This window comes from Corvus hawaiiensis, chromosome 14 (assembly GCF_020740725.1).
Source record: "Corvus hawaiiensis isolate bCorHaw1 chromosome 14, bCorHaw1.pri.cur, whole genome shotgun sequence".
Lineage (NCBI taxonomy): Eukaryota > Metazoa > Chordata > Aves > Passeriformes > Corvidae > Corvus > Corvus hawaiiensis.
The window spans coordinates 7230470-7257941 of NC_063226.1; the positions used below are offsets into that span (position 1 = coordinate 7230470).

Here is a 27472-nt window from a genome sequence, read left to right on the forward strand (position 1 = left end):
GCACAAACTGGGGATTTTTCAAATGTAAGGCGGTCAGCATTGTTTTGATCTGCAGGCAAATGACAGCCTTCTCTGAGTTCAAGAAGGGCTATTAAATCAGCCCTGTGGAGATAGAGCAAACAAAACCAGACAGAGCGAAGGAGCGAGGGGAAACGTTCCTATTCACATAGGCATGAAAGCAGGGGAGGCAAATTAATGATCAGCTCATCTAGGGTGTTTACTTTTGCATGCCACTGGGGTAAATAGAGCCATGTCATCCCTCCAGCCTGATCTTGTTTATAAATATACAATAACATTTACAGCTGAGCTGGCTGGACTCCCCTGGGTCCCGGCTGGAGAAGCTGGAGGGGTCTCAGCTCCCGCTCCTGCATGGGACAAGCCTACTTTTAGGGCTCTGCTGCTGCAAATCCACCTTCCAGCTCTGTGTTTGTATCTCTTTGTGCTGGGAAGGCACCAGCTCACCTGACAGCACAGTCCCTTGGAGATGCCCTTTTGGAGATGCTCTGGCAACGTCTTTCTCACCTGATTCCTGTGGATGCTTGGAGCTATCCCTTTGCATTGCTGGGTTCAGAGCAGCAGCAGGTCCCAGAGCCCCTGTTGGTGCTTTACAACAGCCTGAGCACATAACAACAGGCTCGTCTTCCTGTTAGCCAACCCACCACGATGGCAGTCAGAGTGAGGATTTGAAGTCATCGGTGTTATTGATTGCAGTTCATAGTTATCCTTCAAAGAAATCACATTTCACCTACAACATAAAGTTCTTACAAATGCTATAAAGTTCCTGTGGATGCTACTATTCAGTGAGCTGCAGTGGAGGAAGCAGAACAGCAAATACCGGGTGATTAATTCACTGCAGCTGATGACTTAGTGCAAATTTTTTGTCCTGGATTCATTGATCACCAGAAAAAAAACTAATGATCTCCCATTTTAATTAAGTTCCTGCCCTAGCTCTTGGTGCTGACCTATCAGCACTAAAGGTACAGTGTGCTGTGAGTTTGGAATGTGCCTCCAAGAGGACAGGTCACGCAGGGTTTGTCTGCACACAGATTTGCACCAACTAAAAGACACTGATGCAACTTCCTGTACAGACAGGACTGTGGTGGTTTAAAGCAAACTTCTTTGTGACTTACTTAAAACCCACTTCCAAACAATTAAAATTGGACATATTCTGTCTTAAGACTAAGACATAGTGGTGGTCACATAGGTTTTTCCCACCTTAAGTGTTGCATCTATAGTTTAATCAGTGCAATTCCATGTGTGTCCTTATACTCGTATCACATGTAAAAGTATGAACCAAATCTACATTATATTTCTATGAATAACGACTGATACTTATTATTATTTTGTTAAGTAATTCTGTGTTACATTTCTGCCAGAAATTGCATAGAAGGCAAGAAATTCTGCTTCTGTAAATTGTCAGTGTAGCTATCAGGGACTATTCATCCTCATTTTTATTACTAAAACCATAATCCCATAATGATGGAAAGGAAAGCTGAACAAACTGGGGAATAAATTGGTTTACATGGGAATACATGTTTACAGAAAGTTTTTGTTCACAGCATGCACAGGCCTGACAGATGCATCTCCCCATTTGCATCCGTTCCCCCAAGGGGAACTTGCAGAGCCCTTAATCAAGTTAAAAATAGCCAAATGAGCACCAGTGGATTGTATGTTTCTGAGGGGGAGGCAGTTCTGGGTTGCTTGATGTCCCTGACATATAGAAAGCAAGTAATGCCTGAGCTGGCATGGATGCTTGCATGGATGTTGGCATGGGTGCTGTCTCTTGTCATTGCACTGCTGGCATTTCAGGCTGATGCCAAGATCAGCACAGGATAAATACTGGAAAAAATGTAATCACCAATTATTACACAATGAACATGAAAATGACAAACTTTGCACAGAACCTTATTTGCAACAAATTCTTCAACCAGCTCTAATCGAGGTCATTTCAATCTGAAAGCACTTTCTATTGAAATCCACAACAATATTCAGGCCCAACATTCAGTGTTCATTGCCCAGCAGTGAGTAAGCCACAATTGCTCTTGTGTGTCTGGATGCCCTGGAGTGGTGGGGCTGGGCCCTGCGAGGATGCACCCACCAGAACCCTGTCACCCACCAAGGAAGCCAGCACAGCCTGCATATCTCAGCCTCTTCATCAGGAATGTCAGACCCCAGCGTGACTCACACATTTCCAAAACTGCCATTCCCTTCCACTGGCGTTTGCTTGGTCCCTTTCCTCTGTGGTGGGTTGAGGCAGATGCACTCTTTGCTCCACAGCTTGAGCCCAGGAGGTCCTTTGGTCCTGAAGTCACTGTGACTTCATGGACCTCATGTATGGTGGCACCTGTGCCCACAGCCCAGGGACCAGCCCCTGGGGTTTGGAGCTGGGCACCAGTGCTGGGACAAGCCAGAACTGTCTCTGCTCTGCTGGAGTTTGGCTGGTCTCTGGGAAATCTGGCTGGGGCTCAAACTTTTGTAACAGAGGTTTATCCATGCTGCTGCCTAAGCTGGAGAGAATGGCTGGGTTTCCAGAGGGACAGCCTGCAACAAGTGCAGGGAAGCTGCTTACAAAGGGTCATGAGCAGAGAGGCGGATGCTTTGAAATGCTTTGCTCAGCACATGGAAGACTGTGCAAGATGGTTTTGTAGTTAAAGCTCAGGCCGAGGCCCCCAGAGACTTGAGCTCGGAGCCTCCAAGCAGAGCTCTGCATCCTTGTGCTCACATTTCCCATCCACACAATGGGACAATGACCCTCCCTTGGCGCCTGGACGCCAGCAGGACAGTCCCCACGGCAGCTGCAACATGGACACACTGCTCTGCTATGAAAGACAGATGAAGATGTAAAAAATTCTGGCTATACTTTCCTAAAAAAATGCTGAAGCTTTGCTAGACAAGACCTGGGGGTTCTCCCTGCGGCAGCACCAGAAGTAACTGTGAAAACTGCCCAGCACAATTTAATGCCTTTTCTGGAGTGACTAACACCTCTATTATTCCCATCTGACCTCTGCAGACATCCTGCCATGCAATTGTGTTTAAACTCTGTGGTGAGAAAGATAACCGGGCCTAAAATTAAACCATCCAGCACGCTTTTAATATTAGCACAGGCAAGGAATGAATTCCTCCCAGGTGGAATTCAACTCTTCTTGGAAAAACCAGCCCTTGATACCTCACCACCAGCAGTGATGTGCTGCAAATTATTTGTCTTTTTACTTTGTGAACCCCTGGCCTGGTAGAGCCTATTCAGTGCAGAGACCTGTCCTGCTGCCACTGCCCTTCACAGGGTGCTGAAGGAGGTCCCAGATGGGTCATTGCATTGCTTATACAGCTGGAGATCTATTTGATGAGGACAAGCAGGCTGTGGACACTAAACGTGTGAGCAGATACCCCCATGTGAATAACCTGGTGTTAACCAGAGTCTCATGGCATCTTTGCCTCTGGGAGAAAAGACAGCGAGAAAGGCAGCACTGAGCTGCAGCAGGGATATCACAAGCTCCTTTGACTGCAACAGGATGGCTGCTCTGTTTTCTTTCAAATATAGTTTTCCGCCAAAACTAACCCTCCGGGGTTTGTCACGGTGTCTTTTTCACAGTGAACTCCAAAAGCAAGTCGAGCTTGGAGGTGCTGAAAGCCCCTTTGCAGGGCCTGGCAGGCAGCCTAGCACTTTGGGGCACTGCTCGCACCCACTGTCCTGCTCTCGGGCCCCAGCCAGGGGTTTGCTTGCTCCAGCAGTGTGAGGAGAGGGACTCAGTTTCAGGGGACGGAGAAATATGAATTAAAATGTGACCTGATGAGGCCGCAAAGTCACTGCAGAACTTCGGCCATGCAGAGGGATGAAGACTGTCCTCACAGGCTGTGTCCTGACTGCAGGACCTGTTATCTCGGCATCTCTCACCGGATAAAGTGGCTCGGGGGCTGCTGATGGACAGCCAGGGCATTGAAGGCTGCCTGCGACACCCGGACCTTTCCCTATCGGTCCCTCCGGGGAGCCCCGCGGCTCTGGGATGGGGCAGCGGGGTCTCGCCCGCACGGCAGAGCAGCCGTGGGGCCCACACTGCACCAGCGCACACCAGCGCCGCCGGAGCCCTCGTCTCCCCGGCTTCCCGGTGGGGTTTTTTGCACTCTTGTGCTCCCTCTGCTGGTCCTCAGCCCGGCGCCGTTCCCGCAGTGCTCCGCACCATTCCCGCTCCGCTCCGCACCGCTCTCGCACCGCTCCCGCGCAGATTCCGCTGCGCTCGGCACCCCAAGCCCCTATGTTTAGCCCTCTGCTCCCCAGGACCAGGAGCACCCTAAGCGTGTCTCCGAGCAAGCCTGCAGCAAAGGATAGGTCCCGTGCCAGCCGGACAGACGGTGCTGCTGGGACTGCTCCAAGCAGGGCATGCCAGGATCCAGGATCCGCACGTCCAAAATAAAAACTTTAAAACATGCTCTGGGGAGTGATGCTACAAGACACGGGTATGAAGAAGACGGCAAAGACTGGACTGGGGCTGCAACGATCACGGTATTGAAGTCACACGGGCACAGAGAGGACACCGGATTTATCAGCCCAGTTCTGTACAAACACACTGGGCAGCTTTTTGCACCAACACCTCCACAGCTTGCCCTCGTGGTGTCACCACTGTCAGAGATGACGTACCCTGCTCCGACATTGCACAGATACAGCTGGTCACCAACCTGCCATCAGCAGAGATGGAGGACACCAGCATGGAGCAAAGGCTGCAGCTCGGCACAGTAGCCACCAGACACCGGCTTGCTGAAGGGGACAAGAACACACCAAATTGGGCCAGGACATCGTGCTGCAAGGTCTGGTTTGCAGGCTGTGCTCCAGGACTGCATGGGGTTCTCCTGTGCTCTCTGTCTCAGCAGTACTTGCCAGCTTTATTAGAAAGCTGGTTGTTGTTTTAAGGCTGCTTTCTAAGTGGTTATTGCCAACGAGGGACGGAGGTGGGGGAGCTGCTCTCTGCACGGCGCAAATGGCAGCTGCCAAGACACCTTCTCCAAGGCCCCATAAAAACTCAGTTATGGCTCAGGCTGCCTCGTCTCAGGCAGACATCTCAGAGGGTCACCCAGCACGGGAGGCTGCTGCACAGCCAGCCCTCCTAGCTCAAAGTGCTGTGTCCCCATCCCTGTCCATGCACTGATGTCCAGCTCCCCCACTCACTGCCATGGGGTGGTCGTATCCCTGATGTTCTTGGGACTCAGACAGGAGTTACTGCTTAGCAAAGGAGGAAATACCCGCCCCAAGCAAGTTAAAACTCACTGTGCCCCAGAAGCAGCCCAGCACGAAAGGGAGCTCCAAAGCAAGGGGTAAGGAAGAGGATGTGAACTGAACAACAACAAAAAGAATGCTATTATCCTTCTCACACAGCCTTCTCCTCCTGCCCAGCACTGCCACTGCACCCTGGAAGCCACAGTGACCCATTGTGCATCACTGACTGTGGAGGCTGTTCTGGGCACATGCTTCACTCTACCACCACCACCCCAAAATCCAGGCAACTTGATGCAGTATCCAAGTCCAGTCTTCTCTGCAGGCAACAGGCAGCTCCCAACCAGTGCATGTTGCTGTTCAGGGGGTGCAGACTCGGCATTTCAGAGCTGCTTTCCAGAGCAAACAAGAAATCTTTAAAAAAGTGTGGGGTTCTCTGAAAGTCACTGAATTCAATGGCTGAGCCTGCAACAAAGGCTCTTCCTGAGCGCGGTGGCTCCCTGCCCACCGCCCTCCCAGGGGGACGGCAGAGGCAGCAGAGAGGAGGTGAGTGCTGGCTCCAGTTTGTTAACTGTGACTGCTGGAGAAAACAAAACCTGTACAGAAGTTTCAGTAGGTCTCAGCTCCTTTCATTGATGCAGCTGGTCCCCAGGGGTGACCAGCACCATGAGCTGCTGCTTCTCCTCAGCCCCAAGGCACCCATTTGGCCACAGGGCACTCTGTTGAAGACCTTTTGGGGGGAGCTGCTGGTGCTTCTGCCAACATCAGCTGCAAGTGCTAGGTGATGCCCCACAGACATTTTGTCTCATGCAGAGCTCACAGTTGGTTTCGTCACATCACAGGGCTACTCCCATCTAACCACTGCCTCACACCCCAAGTCCCTCTAGGGTGTCCTGCTCTGCACTGGCACCACTGGCAGAGAACAGCCACCCATCAATGCAGGCAGCCACCGCGACCCCGAGCAGTGCTGCTAAAAGGAACCAGCTGCTTCTGCATTTTGCAGGTTGGTCCTTGCCTGAGAGGAGGTGAAACTCCACATCCAACTGACTGCTGCAGAGCCATAGAGGACCAGACAGGCACAACTGGTGTTCTACAGCATGGGGCATTCTCCAGGTGAAGCATCATCATTGACCCTTTCACTTCGTACAGATCTTTAGGCAAAATAATTTCCGTAAAGAAATCCCTCATCTTTCAAAACTGATCCATCTGCTTACTGGGAGCATTTTTCTGGGTGCAAACAAACAGTTAAACACATGTAGCTCTCTCCCATGTTAATTTTCCTTGGTATCATGGACAGCTGATATCGTTTCAGTGCATGAAACCACAAAGGCAAAGTAAGTAAAAGCACAGAAGAAGCAGGGCTCAGACAGTGAAACCTTCCCAACCAGAGGCTGCTAAAATGAAAAAGTTTTCCCATGGTTGAGAATAGCACTGTTGTCTCTCAGGGAGGTGGCAAACATTCCTCTCCAAGGAATAGGTGAGTTGGTAACACCAAGTGAGGCAGCCTGGCACAAATGTGCTCAAGGAGAAACTCTGCAATATATTGCCATATACTGAGAGACACACATAAGCTCCATTGCTGTTGTTAATTCTGAAGCCAAATTATTTTTCCAAATCTTCCCCAAACCAGATGTGGAAATATTTAGCTACCTCTGCACTCCTCCAGGCTCAAGACTGAACTAAGTGTTTTGAAGCAGATGGGAGGCAGAGGGAGATGGAAAACGTGACTGGTTTCAGTGAAACTCGTGGATTTCCCAATTCACGGTATCATTTACTGACATCATGAAATTAATTTGGGCTTCTTCTCTGTCTCTTTACAGTTAGGTATTTTCACCAAGAGGATGAAATTTCTCGCAAACAAAATTGGATTTCTTTCCTGCAAGGAGTACAGAAATGTAGATTTTTTTTCCCAGACGCAAGATTCAAAAATAGTTATTTTTTTATTAGAATATTTTGTTAGATGTAGTCAGCGCAAAATACTAAGCTAAAAGGCAGCAGCTTCAATAGCCTGTCTCATCACTGACTCTCCCAAATCACAAATCAGTCTGCAAAACAAAAGGGAGGTCACTTTCCTTTCCTCCTCAGCTTCCCCCTGTGGGTTACACAGCCCTCCTCTGCTGGGTTTCTGTGGCTCCTGCCCCCTTCGTGTGCTCCCATGAAGCTGGGACACTCAGGACAATGCAGTGCACATGTCTGCCTGGGTGATGGGCTTCCTGGGAAAGGCTGAGCAAATCCTGGAAGCCAATGACTGCCATGCAGCCATGGGTCTCCCACTGCTCTCCCAGGCTGTAGTCAGGGAGCAGCAACAGGAGATGCCCCACAAGACACTCTCCATGCCACCTCCATTAAAAGACACTAATTATTTCTTGCACTTTTCAGCACCCACTGAAATAAATAATGTTGGACAAACACAACTGCACACACTTTTCAAGCTGTGCAGCTTTCAGGGTGGATGGGGATTCTGCCATGCACAGTGCTTGTATGTAGATGTGCATTTCTGCAGACAGCTCTGCTCTGCCCCCTCACACCTGGTCAGGTTCCCCCCACCAGCACCATTCAAAAACAGATCCATTCCCAGCAGGACAGGCTTTAGGTCTGGCATGGGGCCTGATCCTGCACCCCATCCCTTGGGCAGCCTGGAGGTACTGCCCACTCACTGCTTGCACACCCTTCCCCTGTTCCCCAGGGGAGCTTTATCACACCCACTAGACTTGACATTTCATGAAGGAGAAAAATTAATGAATGACGAGCAGAGAGAAGTACTAATTTAGGAAAGGTACTAATTAGACATATTCTGGGTGGTCTCATTTTGGTGTTCTGCTTTTTGGGCTAGACTGGTTTTGCTGTCCCTTCCCTTTCTCACACTTTTTCTCCTCTCTCACCTTTCCCAGCACCTGCAGCCATCCCTGCAGGGGATTTCTGTAGTGTCAGGCCCTGGGGTCTGGGGGGTCACAAGATGCATCTGCTAGCTGCCCCTTGACTGGGTGCAGGGCAGGACTTTCCTTCATTTCCCCAGGCTGTTGCATCCTTCCCCAGCACACAGTGCTCAGGACACCTGCAGTGTCACACAAGCCAGGGTGGGTCACAGGTACAGACACAGGGGAAGCCCCAAGGATGACTGCAGCTTTCTAGTGATAGTGTCCAGTGATGATGTGAAACACATACACACACACACACATATATACTTCTTTCTCTACAAATAATGCTACAGTTTGCATTTTCAATGGCAAGGATAAATCTCTTAACAGATTTCACTGGAATTGGGCCAGATGTGGCAGCTCAGTGCCTGGTATTCTGTCCCAAAAGACACAATTGTACGTGAATTTGCAAAGCAGCATGTGGTGCAGTCACTCTCCATATATGTTTTGGCCTCCTGCTCACACAACATCTCTTTGCACCCAGGACAATATGAGAAATACAATTTGAAGCCTGTTTTGATGTTGCTTCTGCACTTTGCATTGCTGAATTAATTCCTGGAGCAAACCTGCAGTTTTACACAGAAAGTCAGATCCTGCATGGGTTTAAATTCCAGATTCATCCCTAAAGCCTCTGTGCTAGTCGGAGGCACCATGAGATAAAAAGCACATAAAAGAAGGGAAGATGTGAACAAAGTGTCTCCCAGTGAGCTCTGCCAGCACTGATGGCAGGGTATGAGCAACAATTCTTCATCCTTCTCCTCAGAGGGAAAAACACTCTGTTGTACAGCAGGTGCAATTCAAGGTAATTGAGTAATTAAAAAACCCTGAGCAATTTAGGGTAAAAAGCTTGTGTAAAGGTATATTGTGCCTTGGCCATATAGAAACTTAATTAATGTATATCCCCAGGAGCAATGCTTGTCTTCCTGTTAAAACTCTGCTAATAGGATGACGGGAGCCCAGCCAACCTGCACACCCAGTGCCATAATTTCCTTCCCCCCCTTGGAACACAGCACAAGCAGCTGGGATCAGCACAAAATGGCTATCCCAGATTGAAAATGCCTCATTAGAAAGCAACACTTTGCTTCAGAAAAATGTCAGTCTCCAGGAGTGTCATCAACAAAACTTCAGATTTTCAAAAGCAATCAAAATCTCTACGGGAGCTGGGTCCCTCAAAAGCCCCTGAGATAAACTTTCCCTAAGCGAGGGTCCAAGAGCCACCAAAGCAAGCGGTCTTGGGCTAGAGAGCCACAGTGACACTTCCCAAAGCCTTTCCATTCTTTCCCAGGGCAGGAAACCAGGGAAACGCCAGCCATCAGAGAGGTTGGGACTGGTGTGCTGGGCTCTCTCCAGCAGTTGGACCCTTGTTCCTGTCCTGCGCGAGCCCAGCCCATCTCTCTGAGATGCACGGCTTTGCTGCTTGGGTTTTGTTTGGACCATTCTAGGACCTAGCCTGTTGGAATTAATACATCTTCCAGGTAAAAAGCCAGGAGCCAGACTGTCCTTCCTAGGAGGAGGGCCAAGGGCATCTAAAGACAACCACTAACCTACCATTTCACACACTCCTTGCATGTCTAAGGGGTTCCTCCTGGGGCTATTGCCTTGCATTGTGCAGAATGGCTCTTGGACAGTATAATTTAAGACTATGTGTCATATGGCAGAGGTCCATGGGATGCTCATGGAGCACAATACATAAAATATTCAGCTAGAAATATGTTTTCCTACAGTATCAGCATAACAAGGACTTTTGCAAGTGTCTGATGTTGGGACTGGTTTGTATTGCAAATATCCTTGTCTAATCTACAGCTCTGTATTAAATAACACATTATCCTATCATGACATTTTGCTTTGCCAAGAGAGCACAATATTTATATGTACATGCCCACAGTGCTGCATTTCTGACAGAATACTGTATCAATGACAAATTGCAGGTTTGGTAACGCAAGTCAGAAAAAGTTTTAAATGTGCTGGCTTTGGGGAAGTCAGAAGAGCTTGTTTAGATACAGAACAATTGCAGGAAAAGACAAAATCTTTGTGTGCCGATAAATATTGATCTTCAAAATTGTTACCACTTTCGCACGCAAAAGCTGGAGAGCTGCTGCAACAGATAAATTCTCAATGCTATTTCAAACCAAAATGCAAAACGTGCTTTCAAGATGTGAGCAATTCTTCACTCATGAGTTGGGACATCTTCTGCTGATGGCATTTGCTCAAGGACGAAGTCAGCAGATATTGCTACAGCCAACAGGCTGGTGGTCATCCCACAAAGGCAACACTTCTGCTTCTCACTGCCAGAGAGAAAAAAGTGGGAAGTGCTTCAGCCCTTTCTGGAGTGACCTTGATGTGCAACTTCCCTCCCACCCCTTTGCGCTCTGCTTTTTGTATCCTGCCTCTGTCCCATTTCAGACTCCATGGGAAAACTTGTGCAGTGATTTTGGGGTGTGATCCTGCAGCAGCCTCTTCTACCCTACCCTCCTCTCTGTGCTTGCTGTAGTTGATGCATCCATGAGGAGAGCCCACAAAAGGGCCAAAAATATACAGGGAAATGGGTCTGAGCTGACCCCGGGCTCTGAACAGCCAGGTCACAGCAGCAGTGCCAAGGGCTTGCCTGGGACAGGCTGGAGTATCTCACTCTTCCCCTCCCTGAATTTAGTTAGAATGTTTTACAGGCAGTTTTCTATCGAGATGTCGGCTGTGCTATCAACCCGCCCCCTCCCCTGCACATAATCAAAATATTTTGATAACCAAAAAATGTCAGGCAATGCAGCAAACTTTGCAGTAAATAAATACAGCAAATAACTGCAAAGGCAAGGAGGGGAGGAGTGGGGAGCTGGTGCCTCTGCTGAAGGTTTTAATCTCCAAAGAACAAAAAGATCCTTTAAAATTAGTGTTGCAACAAAAACCAGCTATTTTCTACCAAAATAACCCCTTTCTAGTGAAAGAAAGGAGGCTGATGGTAGGGAATGTCATGCTGCTGGTTCACACCTCGAGAGCAGAGCACAGCCCCTGGCACAGCCGTGTGTGGACCCAGCAAGGCCCGGCCGCTCTGTGTGGCAGACAAGGAGCGATTCCATGAACGGCCTGGCAAACGGGCCCTCAGCAAGATCCTCGACACACACCAGATACGTGAGACAAATTGCAATGACAAGGTTGTGCTGGCAGGCTGGATGGTGGGCAGTGAAATCGCTGTCCAGACAGTGCTGTGCTCTGGGCACTCTTTGAGCAAAGGGAAGGCAAGAGATGGTGCCAAAAACCCATTGGCATGGCCATCACACCCATTTTCCACACTGCAGAGAGTGGCTGAGGCGGCTGCAAGCACTGAGGGTGCCCAGGAAGCCAAGGCTGGGACTGTCACACCACATGCAGAGCTGGGGGAATTGCAGAACACCAGGGCTGGTACACAAGGACAGATGAAGGAGACATGGAAAGAAACCAAGCACTAACCCACTGTTCAGTCTGGTCACAAGGGACTGAAAGGTTGGAGGAAGGGTTAGTGCAGAAGTCAGAGCTCAAGATGGGGCAGTTTACTGTGCTGGATGGGTAATGCAATAAATAAAAGACCCTGGTCCCCATTCTGCACACCAGGATCCCTGTTCTGCTCATTGGGAAACACAAAGTGCTGTCGCCATGTGTACCCATACCTGGTCCTTTCCACTACCCCAGGCACCCCAGGCTGTCCACCTGCACTCCCTGTGCCCCACACTGCCTCTGCAGACACAGGGACCTCCTTTCCCATGCTAAGCCCCACTGTTAGGATGCAGTTAGGGGCTGGCCAGACACTCATCCAGAAGCAGCGGAGTTTATTAGCCTGGTAGCAATGGAAAGATTCCAGGCTGGGCAGGATGCTCCAGCAGCAAGGCAGGCGGGGAGCAGGGGCTGCACAAGGCTCTTGCTGCAACAGGAAAGCAAGCGCAGCGTAGGCCGAACAGCTCTCGGACCCCAGGGGCTGCTTTTGAAGAGGTGTTTCTCTTGAGCTGTTTGTGCCCTCCAACGTCACTTGTCCCACCAACAGCCCTCCTCAAAGGGCACATAACCTCCAAGCTTTTTTTCTTTATTCTCCTTCTACTCACAGACAGCAGATGCAAGCCCAGCATCTAGGCTGGTGCTGGACAAACAGAACTGGTCTCCTCAAAGAGTTTCCTGCCTTTAGCACTAGCCTGCAGCACGGAAGGAGTGGCCACAGCCCACCCCTGTGACAGAGAGCAGAAGCATCTCAGCAGGCCACATTTCAGATGTGTGGTGAGGGATGTTTATTTTTTTTAACCAGTTCCATGGCTGCCACCTCTGCAAGGGCATCACATTCTGAGTGTCTGACAAGCCCCAGCCTGGCTGGGTGTCTGTATCCCGAGGCAAGGGAAACCCAGTGGGCCTCAGAGTACCTCCACATTCCCTGGAGTGTGACAGTGATGCCCTGAGAGCTGGGGGATGGTGACGAACAGGATCCAGGCAGGGCCCCCACAGGTGTGTCTGTGGGAGGGCAAGCAGTAAACAACTCTGCTGGCGTATTTTGGGATTTTTGCTTCTAGCCTCAGTGATCCGTGGGGCACATCTCTGCTTGGAGGCAGCAACTGCACAGCATCCATCTGCAAAAATATCCCAGCAAACAGAATCCCTTGCCCTCCCCCCGGTCTCTGTGAGCAGCATTCATTCCTTGCTCTCGCTGTAGATCTGGCATGCTGAGTCCTTTCTCCCCAAGAGTATTCTCCCTTTACAAAGCAAGATCATAAAGCAGTGACATAATCCAAGCTTGGCAAACACTTTTGCTGATGTTAAGCCAGTGCCTTTCATGGTCCTCACTGCAGCTTTTGAGGCTATGATATACACGGCGCAACCATCTGATTAAATGTGCAGGAGCCTCCCGAGATACCATTTCATCTGAAACGCTGACATTTATATTTGACTTCCAATAAGTGTGGGGCACTTTTTTTATATTTTTAATTAGTTCTCACAAGGGTGGGAGTCAGACGCAGCTACACAATTATGTTCTCCATAGAATAGGTATGATTCAACCAGATGACTACTGGCCAGACTTTCTAACCCATCTACCTTGCAGCAAAGCCTGGAAGCCAAGTTAATTAGAGGCCACCCACAAGTAGATGTGATTCTGTGTAGGTGAATCTCTTTGCCCATTCATTCCCTACCACATCTGCTGAGATCTCAACATACATGCTAAGGGTGAGTGGGAGGGCTCTGGTGCTAAATAAACGACTCGATTCGTTTCGTTTTGGCACCAAGACTCAGCCAGCCAGTGAGGCTGAGTAGTAAACAATAGTAATGTGGAAACAAAGTAAAAAAAACCAAAAAAAAAAAAGGCAAGCAGCATATAAGATGCCTCAATGAAGAGGTGTGATTGTTGGCAAAACATGTCCCATTTGAGTTTATGGGATGTACAGAGTCTTTTTATTAGGGATACTTTTTGCTATAGCGTAATAAAAAAGGACCAATTGTTTCTGCCATCTGAGAAAACTCTTGGTGGAACAGGCAGAAATCCAGGAATAATTAAGAAAATAATAGTGCACACCCAACAAGAAAAACATTATTTGTTTAAAGATGAAGTCCCTCTAGAATACTTGGTAGTGATTGCGTTTCTTTCAAAAGAGGGGGAAAAACCCTTCTAAATGAAAAGCAGCAGCCATCAACTCATTTCTAAGATCTCAAGTGGAAAAAGCGTGGGGCTGTAATCCCCCTCAGTGGTGAGGTTCTTCTGTTTTCATCACTCTTATCAGCCTTTGCAAGTTGCAAAATAAAAGTGTTTTGCCCCTACATGTTTCCATCAGAGGATCAGAAGCGCTTCACAAAGCAGAATTAATTGAGCTTCACTGCTCACCTGTGAGAACAGAGCAATTATTTAGCAACAGGGTTCGGAGGGGTTTTTTGCTGTTTGGGGTGGGGGTAGAAATAAAAACTGCAGGAAGATTACAAACCCACCAGGCCAACAAGAGACTTGGCAGGTTTAGCCTTCACATTCAATGATGAATGTGACAAACCTGCAAGTTTCTGACCACCAGATCCAGGTTTTCCTTTTGGAAGGGAACATTTTGCCTCAGCATCACTTTTCCCAGGCCTCAGCTTGCCAGGCTCCCCACCGGCACAAATCACCATCCTCCCAAGTTCTGACTTCACATTTAAAAGCCTCCGGAGAACCATGTCTCCAAACAACCCATTCTCCCTTCGAGCGTGTCGTGGTGCCATCCTTCACCCAGGATGTGCACTGTGGGCTCCGAAATCCTGCTCCCATTGCTCCTGTGTGACTCCAGTCAGGTTATACAGCTCTGCCGGCTGCACGTGGGAACACGGGGGAACATCTCCAGAGTCTGCAGGTCGGAGAAACGCAGTCTGAGAAACAGTGTTTGTGGAGAACTTAAGAGTAATCGGGAAAAAAGAGAACGATTTGTAGTCTCAGTGCATGGACAGGTCACACACGGAATAACAAGACATCAGGGCTGGAAAAGCATCCTCCCTTTTCCGGCTGGGTTATAAGGGGCCATAAATCGCCGACGGAAGAGGCAGCGGAACGAGCCGGTTTGCACGAAAGGCGAAGCTGAGCATCCCCACCGCTCCCGTGCAGCTTTCGTGTTTTACATACATCTGTTTACTTTTTCCCTAACGGAGTTTTTTCCCTGCACGCGGCTTTCAGCGGCTGCGGAGGCGCGGCGGTCCCGGCTCACGGCCCCGGGCCGGGGGCAGGTGAATCCTCCCCCCGGCGCTCTAGGCACCCGCTGCCGGGCGGGACCCGCACGCCGCACAGCCGCCCCGGCCGTGCCCACGGGCCGCGCCTCGCTGGTCGGGCGGCCCCCGAGCACCGCCCGCCCCGCCCCGCGCCGCGCCGCGCCCAGCCCGGCCCGGCCCGCCCCGCCGGGCGGTGCTGCGGCCGCCCCCGCTCCCAGCAGCCCTTGCAGCCGCCTACAATGAAATTTGCGAAGTTTTTTCGGTTTCGGCGCCATTTTCGAGTGGACTCGGAGGTGAGGAGGGAGGGCGGGCAGGGCCGGGGCGCCGCGGGGAGCGGCCGGCGCCCCCCGTAGCCTGTCCCCGCTGCGGGCGGCACGGCCCGGCCCGGCCCGGCCCGGGGGGGGGCTCGCGAGACGGGGTGGGATGGGGGGGGCTTGGCGGGACCCCCTCCCGCTGCTGTCTCGTGGGCGGGGTCGCGCCGCTCCCCGCGGGGCACGGGCGGACACGGGTCCGGCCGAAACTTTGCCGGGGGGGGTAAAGAAGTTAAAACCAACTAAAACTATTAAAAAAACTTTTGGGGCGGGGGGGTGGGGAGCGCGGCGGCACCGACAGTGCCCCGCGCCCCCCCCCCGGGGGAGCCGCCCCGCGCCGCACAAAGGCGGCCCCGGGGGGCTCGGGGGGCCCGTGACGCGGCGGGCGGTGACAGCGGGGGAGCCCCGGGGGCGGCGGGCGGGGCCCCCCGGGCCGTTGGTGCGGGAGTGGCGCGCGGGGCCGGTTCCCACGTGGATGCGGGGCGCCCCCACGACCCCCCGGGTGCGTTTTCATCATGTAGGTTTGTTTTTTTTTTTTTTTCCCCCCACTATTAATAATTTTTTTATCTTTTTCTTTTGAGCCGCGCCCGCTCCCCGCAGGTGGAGCTCGGGGTTGAATTTTTTTTTTTCCCGTTTCCCTCTTTATTTAAAGCAAACGCGGGGACCCGCGAGCTGCCGGCCCAGCGCGGCGTCTGCGCGCCCCCGCACGTAGAAAATAGTTCTATGCACACAAAAAAAGCGCTAGTGTAACCGAAGAATAATTCGCCGAAATAATTTAAAATATTTTTAAAAAACCACCAATTGTCAGCCAGCTTTTGCTTTTTTTTCCTTTTTCCCCTCGATGGTTGCTCGGTTTGTACAGGAAATTTGAATATCCTGGCAAGGGCCAGCTTCCCAGGGCAGCCTCGCAGCGCTCTGGGAGCTGCAGTGATGGAGCAACATGCACGGCGCTGGGACTTTTCCCTCTGTAATTGATCCTACATACAATATTTTTCCCGTGTATGCGTTAGGTATATAAAGACAATTTTTTTGCATTCGGAGAGTGAGTTTTCCAAGGTTAAAACATTAATTGCTCCCCCCAAAAACCAGAAATTCTGCTTGTGTGTCTTATGTGTGTTAAGTGTAGGTGAGGGACTATCTGCCAAGTTTCATCATCTTCTGTTCTGAAGAAATCCAAAGAACTCACCGGCAACTGTAAAAGTCTGTATTAAGTTAATCCACTTCGGTGGGAAATATAGTAAAACTGAGCTGCTAATGCAGTAAACATTTATGAAATATAAGAGGGAGCTTTAAGTAATGCTTCAGGCAAACTGACCTAAACCTAAAAAAGAAAAAAAGGAAATCAGTGTGCTTGTTATGTTTTGAATTATTGTTCATCTGACCAAAAAGAAATAGGTTTTTTGTTTGGTTTTTTCCTGTTCTTAACAAATAAACTTCATGAATTGGGCTTCTAGATCTGACCCTTGTTGTTTAGAACTGGATGAGATGACAATGCTAAATCTTGGAAGTAGCAAGAAGCATCATACTTTTCTTCTCCTCAGCAGTGTTGAGAAGAAACTGTGGATCCTGGAATTTTACTGTGGATTTTACTGGTTTTCTGGAGTGCTGTAAGTTGAAGTCTTGTCCTGCAGGCCTTTGCAGGCGCCAGTAGCTCCCCGTCCCACTAACACCCTCACCTTGGTAAACACAGCTGATCCTGCTGGTAACAATGTCAGGCTCGAGTTTCACATCGAGTGAAGTTAACGAATTCATTTTTTGCATTATTTGAATCTGCCCTTGGTAGCTGCAGTTTGGTTTCGGGTGTTCAGCCCCACCTAAGAGCATGTCAATGGTGTGTGGTTTAGCGCGGGGAAGGTGAGCTGTGCTGGAAGGAAAACACGCTGGGGTTTATACGAACTGCGTACTGCTTCCCTGACCCTTCTATGGGCAAATTTGTGAGAAAAAAAATTATTTTTGATGAAGCATGTGGGAAATGACCTGCTCTTACATGGCTTCGACAAGAACAGGGACAAAATTTATTTTCTGCATTTATTTTGTGTCCCCAGGAGCAAGTCCTGGCTGGGCAGAACAGCGATTTTGGGTGATGGGGAGATGCATTGTAGGTGCCGCGCAAATGCAAGTAACTTGGCTGCGTGCAGTTCCCACGTCGGACTGGTCAGGCTCCTTCACAGCCACTTCTCCTCCCGCAGCCCTTGCTCACCTTCAGCAGCCCTGTGAGGCAATTCCTGCCGGGAATGGCAGAGCTGGAGCCATGTGGTGGCTGTCAATCAAGCACTGGGTCTCATCCCAGCTATTGGCCACATTTGTAAATATTAGGACGTGACTTTTGTTTAAACCTCGTTGTTCAAAAGGAGGCAGCAACGAAAGTATTGGGATTTTTCAGAGCAAGGCAGATATGAAGTGTTCTGGTGGTTCACACCCTTATTTTCGTTTTGTCACCATAATTTTGCCTTGCTAATGAGTGTCTGGGACTTGCAGCTGTAATGAGATGATTTACTTTAGTCTTTTTGTAAAATAATAAATCCCTCTTTTTTTCCATTTGTTTCAAATTAGAACAATGACTTCAGGATTTGTTTGTGCATGTCTCCTGGAAAACTGTTTGATAGCAGAGCTGGGGGTTTTGTTCCTATTTTTTTCTATATATAGGAAATGCTTAATATTTACTTGTCTTTGAGCTCACCTAGCTCTGAAGTGTGTGGGTCAGTAAAGGCTCTGTATGCAAATTTGTTCTGTCATGGGCTCCTGTATTTATTTCTTTTCCTTTCCCATGGCACTTCTTCTCACATATTTTTTCTTCTCTTTTTTTTCTGGTTAGTGTCAGTGAGGGGGGTAAGGTTGTATTTTAAGGGAATCCAGTATTTCAGGGGGAATTTGTTTTGGTTTTGTGTATGTGTTTGGGATTGGAGTCGGGGGTGGGGTGGGTTTTGCTTAATTGCCCAGTATACTTTGGCAAGCAGAAGTTGCATTGTTTTGTGAATTGCATTAGTGGTTCTCTGCATGTTCAAATTCCCCAGTTATTCGGGGGATTTGATTAAACCTCTGTAGGTGGCTGGCTTACATAGATGACAGGTAGCAGTTTCTATTTCTAGAAAGAGCTGGTGCACACACTGTGGGCATGGAGCTCTTGGCAGCTGAAGGGCTGTTGCAGTGCTTTTGCATTGAGACGGAGCTTTTGGAGCAATTCTCCTCATGTTTGGGGCTACCAGTAAGCAGGACACCCCTGTTCCTGGTCATAGTGGGGTGCCACTTGGAAGTTGAAGGTGCTCCTGGGATGCTTCCTCTACCTGACAGTGAGAGGGGGCACTTGTGGTGCCACCACAAAAGCATCAACCCCCAAACAGCCTCTCTGCATCTTACCTGCCTGTCCTAGGCCTGGTTGGTCACCTAAACCAGCATAATTAAGATGTTTCCTTTGCTTCTGGTCTGCCAGGACCAGTAGAGTTGTTCTTGCTGCTGCTGTTTTAACCCTTTCAGGGAGGAAGGTGGGCTTGCTGCTGGCCATGGTTGTGAGCAATGGCTTTCCCACCTGCCCAGAGCTGCCCCTGGTTTTTCTGGCTCATTCCTCATTTCTCTACAGCTGGGTTATGATTTGGGGTTACCAGTGTGCCCTGGGTGTCATTGCCCAGAGTCACACTGAGCCAATGGTGCCAGTAGCCCCAGGAATGGGGAGAATAGAGAGGAATGTAGTTATTCTGCTTCATAGTCTGCCCTACTTGGAGCTGAAAATTTGATTTTTTTTTTTTCTTTAATTTTAAAAATACTTGCACCTGTCTCTGTGTACCTTGGGAGGGACCCTGCCCAACAGCCCTGGTCCCTGCTCCTGGAGTTGCCCCCTTCTGCCAGCACCTCTCAAACCCTTTCTGTTGTTGATTTGTAGCTCCCACTGAAGCAGCGATTGCCTGATTGTGTCTAGGGAGTCCATGCAGGAGCTGATGTGCCTGTGTTCAGAGGTGAGTTGGGAAGGTAAGCTCATGTCCCACCAAAATACCTGTAGCATCTGCATCCCTCTGGGTAGATGCAGGTCCCTCTGACACGCATATCCCTTCTTGGGTACTGCAGGTAATACCTTGGAGACGTTCAGGTGAACTCAAAGCTGAACAACCGTATTCAGATGCCAATTTCTGATTTAAAGTTGAGTTTCCAAAGCACAAACTAAGTTTGAAAGAAGCTGAAGTGTGAGATGGGATGATTCAAACATGGAACTTTCTATTGCATAAAATATTGATGCTGTCATGTCATAAACACGCATATTTTCTCAGATACGTATTTCACTGCCTATCCCAAATTTCTAGTTGCCCAATACTCTGTGTGAATGTTGATTTTTCCCTCTGTGCTAGAGGCTGGTGGAGGTGTATTGAACCCTTGCTTTGAAAAGTCCTCACTAAAGAGAGCTCTTGCCCTTGTTGTTGAACTAGACAAGAGTCTGGTTTATATTAAAATAAAAATATTAATTAAAACGTGAACCTCAAACTCCATCAAAATGGATTCTAAAGCTGAACATGCTTGCTGTTGTTTTTTTCTTTTGGAGTCACTTGAAGAGAGGAAAGAAATAAGATTGCTCAGGTACAGTCAAGTAGAACATTGTTACAGAAGTAATTAATGGTAATATTATGTGGGGGGTTGTTTTGAATTAGGTCGTACAGGTTTAACACTGGCTACGTGTTGGCTTTGCAGCGAGTAGCAGTTGCTCATTAGGGAGTTGGCCCTGGTGCTGTCAGTGTTGAGGACACTGAAGTAGTGAAAATATACTGCTTTTTTGTTGGCAAATACTTGATTTAAAATTTGAAATCACTTGGCATGGGTCACAAGAACTTTTGAAATTCCTGTTTTTAAGTTTGCTAAAGAGGCAGGGACTCAGCAGCACATTGGGCACAAGGGGATGGCGCAAGAATTCGAAGCCAAGGTGTAATTTCTGACATTGTTCAGGTTTTTTTTGTGATACTTCTTTTTAAGAAAATTAACTGAAGGAAGTTGTCATATAACTGGTGGGGGGGGGGGAAGGTTGAAAGAAAACACAAAAAATATCAGTCTGTCTGCACAGCTCCTGTGCAGCCTGGCAGGCTAATGTGTAAGTGCCACTGGCAGCTGCCTTCGGCAGGACTGCGGCCCCTTCCTGCCCTGCTCTGGTGCTTTCTGCTCTGGTACAGGCAGGGAAGGTGATGAAGTTCCAGATATCTTTAATTTCTGGTCACATAAAGTTTGTCCATTCACATGGTAAATAACCATCATCTAACCTTTTTAAAAATAAGGGGTTTTTTACGTATCTCAAAAGTCAAATTGAGCTGAATAAAAGTATTTTAAGGAAAATTTAACAGGTTTCAACTGTTGGAATCTGGATTTATTTTTCTGGAATATTAACATTGTGACTTCTGGAAAATCCTTGATTGTTAGTGTCACCTAAGAGGAAAGTACAAGGTAACATTTCCCCACAGACCATTTGGAAGGGCTGGGGAGTTCTGCAGGCTCTTCACAGTAGCAAAAGCAACAGATCTGCTGGGTCTGAAAGTGTATGATTTGCTGGGACCCAATACTAAGTGTTGTTTGGGGCTGGGGGGAACAGTTAATTTCTGATCTTGTTTCTGAAACTGGTTCATTTGCACTGTATAACTGCTTGTTCTCTTATAGTTACAGACTGTCTGATAGTACCTGTGAAGAAAAAAACCCCTTGTCCTGTGGTGGTAATGCACGCATGTTAAATGTCTTCATTGTATAGTGTTCTTCAGTTCTTTATATCATGGTTTTAAAAAAAATTATATATATATATATATATTCAAAATACCATTTGGAATGTCAACATTCAGTGGGCTTTGAGGAGATGTAGCAGCACATCATGGTTTGTAGGGACAAGGAGATACAGACCATTCTGGGCTGCCTCATTACCTCAAGGATAAGACAAGAAAGTGAGCTTCTGGTTATCATAGATGTGGAAGCTAAACACATTCCCATGTATCTCGTTAGTTCAGGTATGTGTAGACTCGTTCTCTTGGTGCTTGTACTGTGCACATCCTTTGCAGCTACGAATACATCCCCTATGAGCTCGTGTTTCTGTGGCCCTGAAGGCAGGAAGGACTTGTGGCTCCTTTTTGTTCTCCAGCATGGGCATGACCACATCCCATACTATATCTACCCCTCATCTATTGCTCTTCGGTCCTTTCACTGGCAAAGGATTGGCCAAGGGACCCTTGCCCTGTGTTTGGGGCAGAGAGGGGGGTCTGCAGGTCATGGAGAGCTGTCAGCAGTGCTCTAGCAGCACGTAAATACTGGAGTTTGGGATCGCCTGTTGCTCTCCAGTATTGCATTGCTGCTTTAGTGAGGCTGGAAATCGGTCCCTGCTGCAGGAGCCGGGACTCTGGCTCTTGGGGTCCCTCCGTGGCACCCCTGTTGTGCCTCCCACACTGCCGGGGGCTCTTGACTCCCACCCTAATAAACCACTGTGGAGGCAGCAACCAACAAGGGCTTGGTGTCGTAAATGGGAAAGGGGCAGGGGCTGCACCCCAACACTGCTGGTGGGTACTCAGAGCCCCAGCCCCAGGAGTGGAGGGGGCGGGGAGCCTGCCCCAGGAGACGGTGATGAGCCCTTCCCTGGGCTTTGGGGGGAGGCAGGACCTGGGGCTGCACAGGGGCAGCGCTGGCCCCTGGATGCACCCTATCTCAGAATATGGGGAGGACGTGTGGGGGACATTGCAGGGGTGCAAGGGCTGGTGGGGACCAGAGCTTCAACTGGGTGGGAGGGAGGGACCCTGTAGTTGTGCCTGGGGTGCTCTTGGGGAAGCCCTGCTGCAGGAGGCATCATCTTTCCCCAGATTTCTGCAGCTGCCCCAGCCTTTCTCAGGATACCCCAGCTCAGGGCACAGCCAGCATAGGTGGGCTGCCAGTGCCCAGCAAGCATCTGGCACCACTTGGGCCATGGTGGAAAGAGTTTGGACCACCTGAGGATTTGCCTGCATACCCACCACCGCAGTAGTGAGCTCCTCCAGAACTGTCCCAACCCCATGGTGAAAAGTTTTTCCTTAACATTGCACCACTTGAAGCTTCCCAAACCCTGCTGCAATAGACACAAGGGCCACCACAGAGTCGGATGCTCCTGGGAAGGGCTGGGGTGGTGCCTTGCCTGGTCAAGATTCATCTGATATGGTGGGAATGAGCGTGTAGGTCGTGCCAGTGATGGTGCATCATTAACAGGGGGCTGTTAATCCAGCAGCCTCCTGGTGGTTGTGAATTCCGGAACATTTGTTTTGATGGCTATTTTAAGGAATTACTAAATCACAGGCAATAGTTCTAGGGCAGGGGAAAATCCTCTTGCTGATTTACAGCTTCAATCCTGGTCTGTGCATGGAGTGTCAGTATGAGGCACCCCTGGAACACAAATGTCTGTGGCATGGGGAGGAGCAGCTTTTCAAAGCCTCTGCCCTCAAAGGGGTCAAACTCACCATGTTTGGGCACACAACTGCCACATTCTAAACCAGACACTGGTATTCTTCCACTTGTGTCTGTAAAATGGTTGATTCCTGCTCTCAACAAGTTAAGCCATTAACTACTGTATACCATACTGCTTGCCCTCTGAAAAATAACTTGATGAGTGACTTGGTTAACAGGGAAATTGGTCAATAAAGTTGGTAATTGTCTGTACATTTATATTAATTTTGCCTTTTTTTTTTTTTTTTTTTTTTTTTTAAGGTTTCTATTGACATTTACAGGTGCAGCGTTAAGATTTTAAATGTCTTTTACTTTTTTTGGGCCAGTTCTATTGTGGTCAGTTTGATTTTATTCAGGTAGAAAAAGACATTTTCACCATGTTCACAAACTGAAGACTCCTGCTAAAACTGCTTTCAGGTGACAGTATCCTGCAGTATCAAAATGGGAGAGTAAAAGCACCGCAGTTTGTAGAGCAGCAGGCAAGAATTAAATATAAAGGCTAAATCAAGGCAATAGGATCCCAGGGGACAGAAAAATGCACCCATGGAGGTGGCTGCACAGGGGGTCAGCAGCACAAGCTGTGGCAGGGATGGATGGGCCATAACAGGGGCATGGGGATATTGGGAGCGAGGGTTGAGGGTGCAGGACAGGGCTCTGCAGCTGCCTGGCTTCCATGACTTGTGTGCCTCCCTGCTCTGCTCCAGATACTTCAGGATATTGCCAATTATTAATACAGAAAGTTGGGGATGGGGGGGAGACGACAGACATCCAGCTGTGCTTTTTTCTGAGAAGCTGGGGAAGCTCCTGTCATTTTTTTTCCTGAGATGCAGAAGTTTCAAGTGCAAGTTGATTTCCCTATTGCATTTGAGTACAAACCACTTGGAAAAAAAAAAGCTATAAATGCCTTTGCAAGCATCCTTGGGCTCACCAGTCCCACACAGACCCACACTGCAACTCTATAAGGCATCTGCAGAGGGGCAGCAGCAAAGCAGCCTCGGCAAACTTCTCTGTGTAGGATAAAGATGTGGTTTTTTGTTTAAATGTGATATTTGCTGCATCAGGAATGCATTTGACCACTGTGGAGGAAAAGTCTTTGAGCTTCCTCAGTAGTTTTTGCTGTGATTTTATAAACAAGCTGGAAGGCAGCAGTTACCTTTGGTAGGTAAATATGTGCAGCACATCATCACACCCCTGCATGGCTGCTGGGCTTAGAAGACAGTCATTAAACAAGCCTCTAGTTCACATGTTTCTACACTAATCTTTTTTTTTCTTTCCCCCAGACCAAAACTGTCCCACGTACTAAGACTGAGGTTATGTTGCTCTGCTCACAGTACCAGAGGTGGTGGTGTGAGAGTCAAACAAGGTGTTGCAGATTCCTGTAAACACTGGAAAAGCAACCCAAAAAGCCACCTTATCTACCTTCAGCGTTTTCCTCCTCACCTCCTTTGATGCAGAAGGAATTTTTGGCAAAGGCTGGCAGCTTGTTGTGGTATCCAGCATTATCTTGCTTTCTTTGTACTTCTTGCCCACCCACCTCATCTCCTTTTCCTCAGTTCACATCCAGCATGTTCGGAGCCAGGACTGGCTTTGGCAGGTGTTTGAGCAGTGCCCCTTGCACAACAGCAACTCCCAGTGCCTAATATTAATGACTTCAGGTCTTGCTCTTTGCACTACAGAGACTTTTCATATGTCTCACTCCCTCTTAGCAAGGGTAGGAGACCCTGGCTGTGTACCCAGCTGTGCAGCTGCCCCCAGTGCAAAGCTGCACAAAGAAAAAAATCTTGGGTTAAATTAGATGTGGCAGGTGTCAGCCACATAGCAAAACAAGCCAGCTCACCTCTCCCATGAGGGTTTGCTAAAGTGGTGACCAGTGCAAACAATGGCTCTGGCGCCTGGATGACACAGTGGTTTCTGGCAACAAACTCACTAAATGGAAGAAAAACACTAATTCAGGTATTTTATTTTCTGAAGCAAAGTGTAAGACATTGCTCTCAGCAATTTCTCATGTAAACCCATCCTTGTGGCTGTTCAAGTAACAGGATACTGAAGGTTACTCAAACTATGATTCAAGTAGAGCATATATTCATTTATAAACTGTCCAGAGTGAGTTCTCATGCCATATGGTCCGTGAGAGAAAATAGCTTCCCCCTTACACTGAAAAGAAATTGAGTGTGCAGAACTGCCAAGGAAGGTCTGATGGCCAGGAGGGGACTGGGGGAAGAGGCAGCTTGGCAAGAGGGGGTCGTGATTGTGCTATACTAGAAAGCTCAGGGTGGTTTTCTAATTGCAAGTTAAGGAGTTTACACCACAGAAGATACTTCTACCCCGTATTTTGTCTCTGATTGCTACAGGATATTTTGCATTTTGTGAATGAAGGAGAAAAACTTGTCATGAAAGAAACTTGGGAGGAAAGATCTGATAAAGGCACTGCAATGAACATTTAGAAGCTCACACACACACTCCCCACACACACACCATTACCGTCCTCTTCCCTGCCTTGGGGTTGGCTTAGTCACATCCCAGTTCCTCAGATGGGAAACAGGCAAGTGAAGCATCAGCATCGCTGCTCTGGCACTTCCCGGATCCACAGGAAAGGCAGAGCATTCCATCGATACCCAGGCAGTCTGTTCCTGGGGAGAAGGATTTTGTCCTGCTCCAACCTGCAGGACAGCCGAGCCAACCCTTTGCGCTTCTGCCAGCCTTGCCCCACTGCCCCACAGCCCCCGCGCTGGCCGAGCACACAGTGGCAAAGACGGAATTCCCTGCGGATCCCGGGGCTCCAGGGGCAAACCCAGCCCCACACCACCACCCACACCCCTCTTCCTGATTGTGAAGAGCTGGGGTGGGGAATCAAAACCTGTGAGAGGGCACTGACTGACTGGGAATCCCCTCACACACCCCTAATGCCCAAAGCTGTATCTTAAAAGTACGATGATTTCCTACAGTTCACTTGGAGATACACAGGAGACACGGGGGTTGGTTCCCTTTCTGGTTACAGTGGGCACAAAATAAAGATACCACTAATAATGACTTGTTAGATAAACACCACTCTTCTTGGAACAGGTTAATCTACCTGCACCTTGATTTATATACCATCACTGCCTATCTCTCCAGCTGGTTCCACAAGGATTTCCACCTTCCAAGATGTTGTTTCAAATTATCGGTGTTTTACTGGAGCAGAACCCACACACAGAAGAGCATTTGCAGCCACTCAAGTATGTCCCCAACACATACCTTGCACCAGCCTTTTATCACCTGGCAGTTAACTAGCATGATCTCTCTCTCAGCTTCTCTAGGGATGAAAATCCTCACAGCCAGTTCTTAGATTGTGCTGAATCTTTGTGCTTTTCTAGCCCTACCCTCTTCACCTTGGTGCCTGCAGTACCATGAGCTTACTGAGTACTGGCATCCGTGCAGAGCTGGGAAGTGTTCTCCCCATCAGAATACTCATCAAACTACAGCTGCTTGGGTAGTTAAATAGTACAAAAATTAAAAAGAAAAAAAAAAAACCACAAAAAACCAGACCACAGTGATGTCTCAGCTTATAAAGGTGCTTGCCAAGAGTGGAGATCTGATCTTGCAAGGTGCAACCTGCATGGGAATTAAAGGCAGTCGAGGCAGGGCAGACAGTCCTTTAATAACTTGTAACCAGCTCCCTGTAAGCCCTGTCAACCCCTTGCTGCTGGATTAGTACATACTTGACAGGATTGTCAGAGCATAATAGACAATGAAAAACACCACCATTTAATCAGTCAGGCTATACAATTACAAGGCAACTGAAAGATCCTTATTTGCCTCAATTTTCAAAAACAGTATTGCCAAAAAAAAGCCCCAAGTGAAGTGCCAGCTCAGTTCAGAGAGACTTTTCATCACATTTCTGTCTGAGCTACCAAAATGTACAGAAATGCCAGATGTCACAGGGAGAAGACAGTGTAGCAAAACCTGTAAATATTCGAAATTATTTTTCCAGCCTACATACGTGATTCATAAAATGTGGAACTATAATGAATTTCAAATGCCACATCAGTGTTCAAATACAAGATATTCCTCTGTGCTTTCATAATGCTTTAACAATGTATGTCTGGGTAGTATAAAGCTGGTGTTTAACTTGCAAAGGTGTGACTAAACCCCCAGTCTTTTAACCAAAATTACCAAATAAAAAGTAACAACTGCAGTTTCAACAATTTTCACGTGAGGATTTATCTTCCTGTTGTGCACATACAGGTGCTGTGAAAGGCTGCAGTAGGTAGAACTATTCTAGGAAGGGTGAGGGAGTGGGTAACTTTTTATCTAAAGAATTTTCAGAGACCAACAAAAGCTTCTGAATAAGGAATCTCTCTGTGGCGATGAACTTAATCTGACAAGTACCTATGTGAAGTCAAAACACCCCGGTGTCTGTTCCACGGCACCTGAAATGTGGGAACATTCAGTAAGATTTTAAGTATAGACCTTTTCTATCAGACAAAGGTGGTGTGGTGGAAGGCAGACCTGGGCTGCTAGAGCATCATTCCTGGTGCCAGTGGCTCAAAGCATCTTCCCAAATCTGTGACCACACAGTCCATGCAATTCCAACCCCTGCCCCCAACAGTATGGGAATTCCCCGCTCCAGCTACAGTGTGAAAGATAAAATCCTTGTTATGACTAACTCAACCCCTCCTCTCTTTCCCAAATCCCATCATGTGAATAACTGCCGGTAACCATGACCGGAAAACCTTTCAGGAGATGGAGTGTTTCCTCTTCTTGGAGATGCACTGCATATTTTTGCAGCAAGTCACAGGTTCTGCAACAGGCAAAGGTGATTTAGGACAAATTAAGAAATACAATCAGACTTTGTAGTGCATTGGAAGAAAAACTCTTTGAAAGAACAACCTACAATATAATTATGATCAGTATTCTAATATTTGTTAAAGAGAATTCTGATTTACAAATAGATCTTCCACAAATGTGGTCATTTGATC

General features: G+C 48.4%; 1 long non-coding RNA gene across 3 annotated transcripts; it reads left to right on the forward strand.

Moving 5' to 3' along the window:
* Positions 1 to 14979: 14979 nt before the first annotated feature.
* LOC125333445 lies at positions 14980 to 21548 on the forward strand. Of its 3 annotated transcripts, XR_007206862.1 has the most exons (4): positions 14980 to 15080; positions 16643 to 16705; positions 18976 to 19048; positions 19158 to 21548. It is a non-coding gene; the product is annotated as an uncharacterized LOC125333445 (long non-coding RNA). The 3 variants fall into 3 exon arrangements; XR_007206861.1 differs by having other exon boundaries at positions 16640 to 16705; positions 18976 to 21548; XR_007206860.1 differs by having other exon boundaries at positions 18976 to 21548.
* The last annotated feature ends 5924 nt before the right edge of the window (positions 21549 to 27472 follow it).